The sequence below is a fragment of the Erythrolamprus reginae genome, chromosome 7, assembly GCF_031021105.1.
Source record: "Erythrolamprus reginae isolate rEryReg1 chromosome 7, rEryReg1.hap1, whole genome shotgun sequence".
Lineage (NCBI taxonomy): Eukaryota > Metazoa > Chordata > Lepidosauria > Squamata > Dipsadidae > Erythrolamprus > Erythrolamprus reginae.
In genome coordinates, this window is record NC_091956.1 from 966972 (window position 1) to 973405 (window position 6434).

Here is a 6434-nt window from a genome sequence, read left to right on the forward strand (position 1 = left end):
CCACGCTTAAAGTGGCCAAGCTTGGAGAGTCCCTAGTCTCTCCAAATCCATAACCAGTTTAACAGCGTTAGAGGGGACCTTGGAGGTCATCTACTCCAACCCCCTGTGCCCAAAGCAGGAGAGCCTTATATCTGCCCCCACTTAGGATCAAACTCACAACCTCCCAATTAGGCCACAGCAGCTGGGCTATTAGAGTTGGAGGGGACCTTGGAGGTCATCTAGTCCACCCATCGTCCAAAGCAACTGAAGGCCGGACAAGAGGCAATGGACGGAAAGTAACCAACCTGGGATGGTGTAGAGCAGAGGGTCGGACTAGAAGGGACAGAGGTTGCCTGCGGAGGTTTAAGTTTCAAGTTTAATTGGATCTGTATGCTGACCCTCTCTGAGGACTCGGGGCGGCTCACAGCATATCAAAGAGACAGTAGTAAACAATCCAATTAATATATATAAAAAACAATCCTTAAAATTCTAATTAAAAATAAATAAATAAAGGTGAGGTGGTGAGTGCTCCAACACTTGAGACTTTCAAGAGGAGATTGGACTGCCATTTGTCCAAAATCGTATACAGTAAGGTCTTCTGCTCGAGCAGGGTGTTGGACTAGATGACCTACAAGGTCCCTTCCAGCTCTAATAAACAAATACAGTGGTACCTCTATCTAAGAAGGCCTCTACTTACAAACTTTTCTAGATAAGAACCAGGTGTTCAAGATTTTTTTGCCTCTTCTCAAGAACCATTTTCCAAACCCGAGCCTCCAAAACTGTAACCAGAAAAGGCAGGGAGAAGCCTCCGTGGGGCCTCTCTAGGAATCTCCTGGGAGGAAACAGGGCTGGAAAAGGTGGGGAGAAGCCTCCGTGGGGACTCTCTAGTAATCTCCTGGGAGGAAACAGGGCCGGAAAAGCAGGGAGAAGCCTCCGTGGGGCCTCTCTAGGAATCTCCTGGGAGGAAAAAGGGCTGGAAAAGGTGGGGAGAAGCCTCCATGGGGACTCTCTAGTAATCTCCTGGGAGGAAACAGGGCCGGAAAAGCAGGGAGAAGCCTCCGTGGGGCCTCTCTAGGAATCTCCTGGGAGGAAACGGCCAGAAAAGGCAGGGAGAAGCCTCCGTGAGGTCTCTCTAGGAATCTCCTGGGAGGAAACAGGACCGGAAAAGGCAGGGAGAAGCCTCCGTGGGGCCTCTCTAGGAATCTCCTGGGAGGAAACGGCCAGAAAATACAGGGAGAAGCCTCCGTGAGGCCTCTCTAGGAATCCCCTGGGAGGAAACGGCTGGAAAAGGTGGGGAGAAGCCTCCGTGGGGCCTCTAGGAATCTCCTGGGAGGAAACAGGGCCGGAAAAGGCAGGAAAAGCCTCTGTGGGGCCTCTCTAGGCATCTCCTGGGGGAAAACAGGTCCGGAAAAGGTGGGGAGAAGCCTCCGTGGGGCCTCTCTAGGAATCTCCTGGGAGGAAACAGGGCCGGAAAAGGCAGGGAGAAGCCTGCGTGGGGCCTCTCTAGGAACCTCCTGGGGGAAAACAGGGCCTCCACCCTCACTGTGGTTTCCGCAACCGCAGACATTATTTGCTTTCACATTGATTCCTATGGGAAAAATGGCTTCTTCTTACAAACTTTTCTAGTTAAGAACCTGGTCACCGAATGAATTAAGTTTGTAAGTAGAGGCCCCACTGTACAATAAATGAACTCTGGTCGTCAGTTGAGGACCCGCTGCAAATAAAAGAGGTTTTTATGCCCAGCGTCTGTGTCCCCTGCCTCTCTGTAGGGGCCTGGGTGTGGGTCTGGCTCTCAAGTGCTGGTTCTCAGCCCCGGAGAGAAAGGAAGGCCGTTAGAAAGCCGAGCCAAGAGGCCGGGTGACCTGTGAGGATTAGCTGGACGGCCTTCATCCTTCACAGCTGCCGAGTGCCCGCGTAATTAGAAACTCGGAGCAGCTGGGCCAAAGGCAAAGGATGCCCTTCGCTCTTCCACGTCTCGACACTCTTGTGCTAGAAAATCATTTCCTTTCCCCTCTTCCTCCTTTAACTTTCTGGTTACGGAGTTTAGACCTGGATCGCACCTAGACGGAGGCTCCAAAGCGCGTCCTCTATCTTGCTCGCCATTAAAAAATGAGAGGAAAGTAATGTTATGAGGGTCACCCACAAAGCAATGCACCACATTTTTTTTTCTCAGAAAAAAGAATGCAGAATGCAATAGGATGCATAATAGGATAGAATAGAATACAATAGAATTCAATTTCAATTCAATTTATTAGATTTGTATGCCGCCCCTCTCTGAAGACTCGGGGAAGCTCACAACAACAATAAAAACAATATTCTAGCAAAAACAAATCTAATATTAAAAAGTACATTAAAACCCTATCATAATTAAAAAGCAAACAACACATACATATCCAAACATAAATATAAAAAAGCCTGGGGGAAAGGTGTCTCAACTCCCCTATGCCTGGCAGTATAGATGGGTCTTGAGTAATTTACGAAAGACAAGGAGGATGGGGGCAATTCTAATCTCCGGGGGGGAGTTGATTCCAGAGGGCCGGGGCCGCCACAGAGAAGGCTCTTTCTGTGGGACCTTATCGGTTGCTGGGATTCGTACGGTAGCAGGCGGTTCCGGAGGTACCCTGGTCCAATGCCATGTAGGGCTTTAAAGGTCATAACCATATGACAATGGAATACAATGGAATGCATAATAGGATAGAATAGAATAGAAAAGAAAATACTGTATGGAGTGGAGTAGAATAGAAATATGGAATAGAAGAAAATAGAATAGAAAATAGAATATAATCTATTTAGCCGCTCCGAGTCCACAAAGAGGGGTGGCATACAAATCTAATAAATTATTATCATTATTATTACTATCATTATCATTATGATGATGATGATGCAGGATAGGAGAGAATAGAGTTGAGTAGAGCAAAGTAGAATAGAATAAGGGCTGGTCAGGTTGGGTAGAATAAAATAGGATGGACTAGACTAAACTAGAATAGAATAATGGGATGGGATGGGATAGGATAGAATGCAGAACAGGGTAGCACAGGACAGAAGAGAACAGAAAATATGGAATAGAACAGCAACAATTGCAGAACAGAAAGAAGAGAGAGCACAATAAAACTCAGGGAGGGGGGCAGAGCCGCCCAGCCACTTACCTCTTGAGAGGTTGGGGGGCTGCTGAGCCTTTGCCCCCTTGCATCTCCCCATGGGAAGGCCGGTGGGCATCCAGGGCGATCTTCTCGGGCTGCTGGTGGGGTGGAGGGAAGTCACTCATGCCCCCCATCCCCATCCCTTCTCTCCATGGGCGGGTGAGAGAACTTGGCCAAAGCGAGGAGGGGCTGGATGTAACGTCCGAGACCCCCTTTTCTAAGCTGCAGGGATGCCGGGCTCCCTGACCTTCGTCCCCCCATCCAGATCCAAGTTTCAAGCACCCCCCTCCTCCCCACGGCTTCCTCCCTCCCAGGCCCGGTGGTTCTCCTGGGGGCTTGAGTGACAGCTGAGGAGGTGACAGGAAAATGACACTTTGGTCACCACCCCCATCATGGGATTCACTGGGCCCCCTCCACCCGGCATCTCTTAAGCCTTCCCTGCTAGGCAAAGTGCCAAGGCCCTGTGGGTGGGCCCTCCCGTCCAGCTGCCCAGCTCCTGGTTCGGGGGTCCGGTCTGCTTTCAGAGCCGATTCAGGCCACCCGGTGATGCCCTCGTCCCACTGCTCCAACCCAGCGTCTGGTCCCTGACTTATGACCAGAATTGAGCTGCTTCAGATTTCTGTTGCTAAGTGAAAATCTGTTAGTACCATGAACAAAACAGTATATATTTATTTATTCATTTATTTACTTGTTTAGCCAAGTACGAATTGGGGGTATACAAAGATATAATACACTGCTCAAAACAATAAAAGGAACAACAACAGAATGTAACTCCAAGTATTCAATGAGAATATTTCATTCATTCAGATCTAGGATGTGTTATCTGAGTGTTCCCTTTATTTTTTTGAACAGTATATTTGTACACGATACTAGTAGGAGAGAAACATGAGGACAGGGAATGGAAGGCACGCTGGTGCACTTATGCACGCCCCTTACTGGCCTCTTAGGAATCGGGAGAGGTCAACAGTGGAGAGTCGAAGGATAAAGTTTTGGGGGTTAGGTGATGATACTACAGTCAGGTAGTGAGTTCCATGCATCAACTACTCGGTTACTAGAGTCTTATTTCCTGCAGTTGAATTTGAAGCGGTTTACTTTGAGTTTGTATCTGTTGTGTGCTCCTGTGTTGTTGTGGTTGAAGCTGAAGTCATTGACAGGAAGGACGTTGTAGCCGATGATTTTATGGACTATGTTTAGGTTGTGCCTAAAGCAATATAGTTCTAAGATTTCTAAACCTAGAATTGTAAGTCTAGCTGCATATTCTGTTGTGAGTGGAGGAGTGGAGGGCTCTTCTAGTAAAGTATCTCTGGACATTTTCTAGGGTATTTATATGCAAAATGCGGTGGTGGTTCCAGATAGATGAGATCTATTCAAGGATTGGTCTGGCGAAAGTTTTGTATGCTCTGGTCAGTAGTGTGAGATTGTGAAGTGTCCCCATTTTTTGCACTGCCGTTCTAAATTTGGTCATTAAACGAACGGTTGTAATTCCAGGACCACTTGTAACATGCAGGATACTAAAATCCTATGATGGGGTTGCAAAGGGTTCAGGTGGGTCATCTAGTCCAGTGTTTCCCAACCTTTGCAACTTGAGGATATTTGGACTTCAACTCCCAGAATTCCCCAGCCAGCAGATGCTGGCTGGGGAATTCTGGGAGTTGAAGTCCAAATATCTTCAAGTTGCCATGGTTGTGAGCAGCCTTCTGCCTCAAAGCTGCACCTGCAGCCAGGAGCCGCCAGGGGTCGCCAGTCGCCGCTTCTCAGCTGCGCCCCCTTCCCTCCCGCCCGTATTTACACGACCAAAAGGGACCCCAGATACGTGTCCACGCTTCAGCCCCGACCCGGGTTCCGCCTTAAATTACTCCCGACACAGAAACTAAACGAGGGGAAACGTAGATCCGCGTTCACACCGAGCCGTGACTCGACTGCTCTCCCCACCCCCACAATGGCCGTTCTCGTAACTCTCTACGCATGCGCCATGCGATCGGCAGCCGATTGCGCAGCCGCGAAAGTGTTTTCTTTTTTCGGCATAGGAAATCCGCGTATGATAGCTCCGCGCTGTTTTCATCACCATAAGGCGCGTGCGCAAAGCCTGGAAACTGATTGGAAAATACCGGGTGATATCAGCGGCCAATGGAGAGCGTTCTTGGTGCGTATGCCTCAGCCCCCGCCCAGTTTTTTTAACGCATGCGTTAAGGAGAAAAAAGAAAAAACAACCACTCGAATCATTTTTACCAGCAGATGTCAGCAGAGAGCACTGACTGCAGCTCCGGGGAATCAAGCAAGCTTTTGCAACTACAAACTACAGATGGTCCCCAACTTACGACCACCAAAGTTTAGGTTAATAAGTGAGATATTTGTTAAGTGAGTTTTGCCCCAGAAGACCTCCAAGGTCCCTTCCAGCGCATTCACTCTATTCATTCGTTAAGGGAATCCCTGCAGATGTCAGTTAAATGGTCTTTAAGGGAATCTGTCTTCCCCCTTGATTTGTGAGCCCAGGGACCGTCAGAAATGGGAGTCACGTGTAAATCACATGACCCAGGGGATGCTCCAATGGTGAAGTGTTAAAAAAATCGGTTTTAAATCACCTTTCTTTAATTTTTTTAAATAAATTTTTATTTACAAGAGTACAGTAAATACAATGACAATACAAGTGACAATACAAACATATAGAAAGAAAAGGGGAAAAACCAAAGAAGCACATTTAAATCACATTTCTCATTACCCTTGTTTTTTAAATATTTTGAAAGAAAATATAATTTTTATTGAAGATAAATGCATAAAGTGACATAAAAATCTAATAAATTATAATAATAATAATTATGCAATATTGGTACAAATGTATATGAATTTGAGTATAGAGTCATTCTGTGTGAAAAGGATCAAACGGCATCAAATACTGTACAGTATAGCCAAAATCTGGCAAAAACCTGTTAAGTACCAACTTTGAACTCTTATATTTTTTTAACAACTTAAAGGAAAGTGCTGCAAATTGGAAGTCCTCATTGCAGCTGTGTATTTAGTCCACCTGCCAAAACTCAACCTGAAAGGCCAAGTAGTTTTGAAACTAGAGCAGCCTGAAGATTGCTGTAAATTCATTTTTCAGGATTTTTTTTTTGCAAAGTTTGAGCCTGAACCATGGAAAAAGTAAGAGGACTAGGTACATGGGGTTTTGCCAGTTTATAAAGCCTTATAAGATGTGCAGGTTTGGAGACCCCTGCTCTACAGCATTTAAGATCTTTACTATCAGTGGAGAGGGGAAGCATACAAATCTAATAAATTATTATTATTATTATATTTTTATTTTTATTATTATTATTA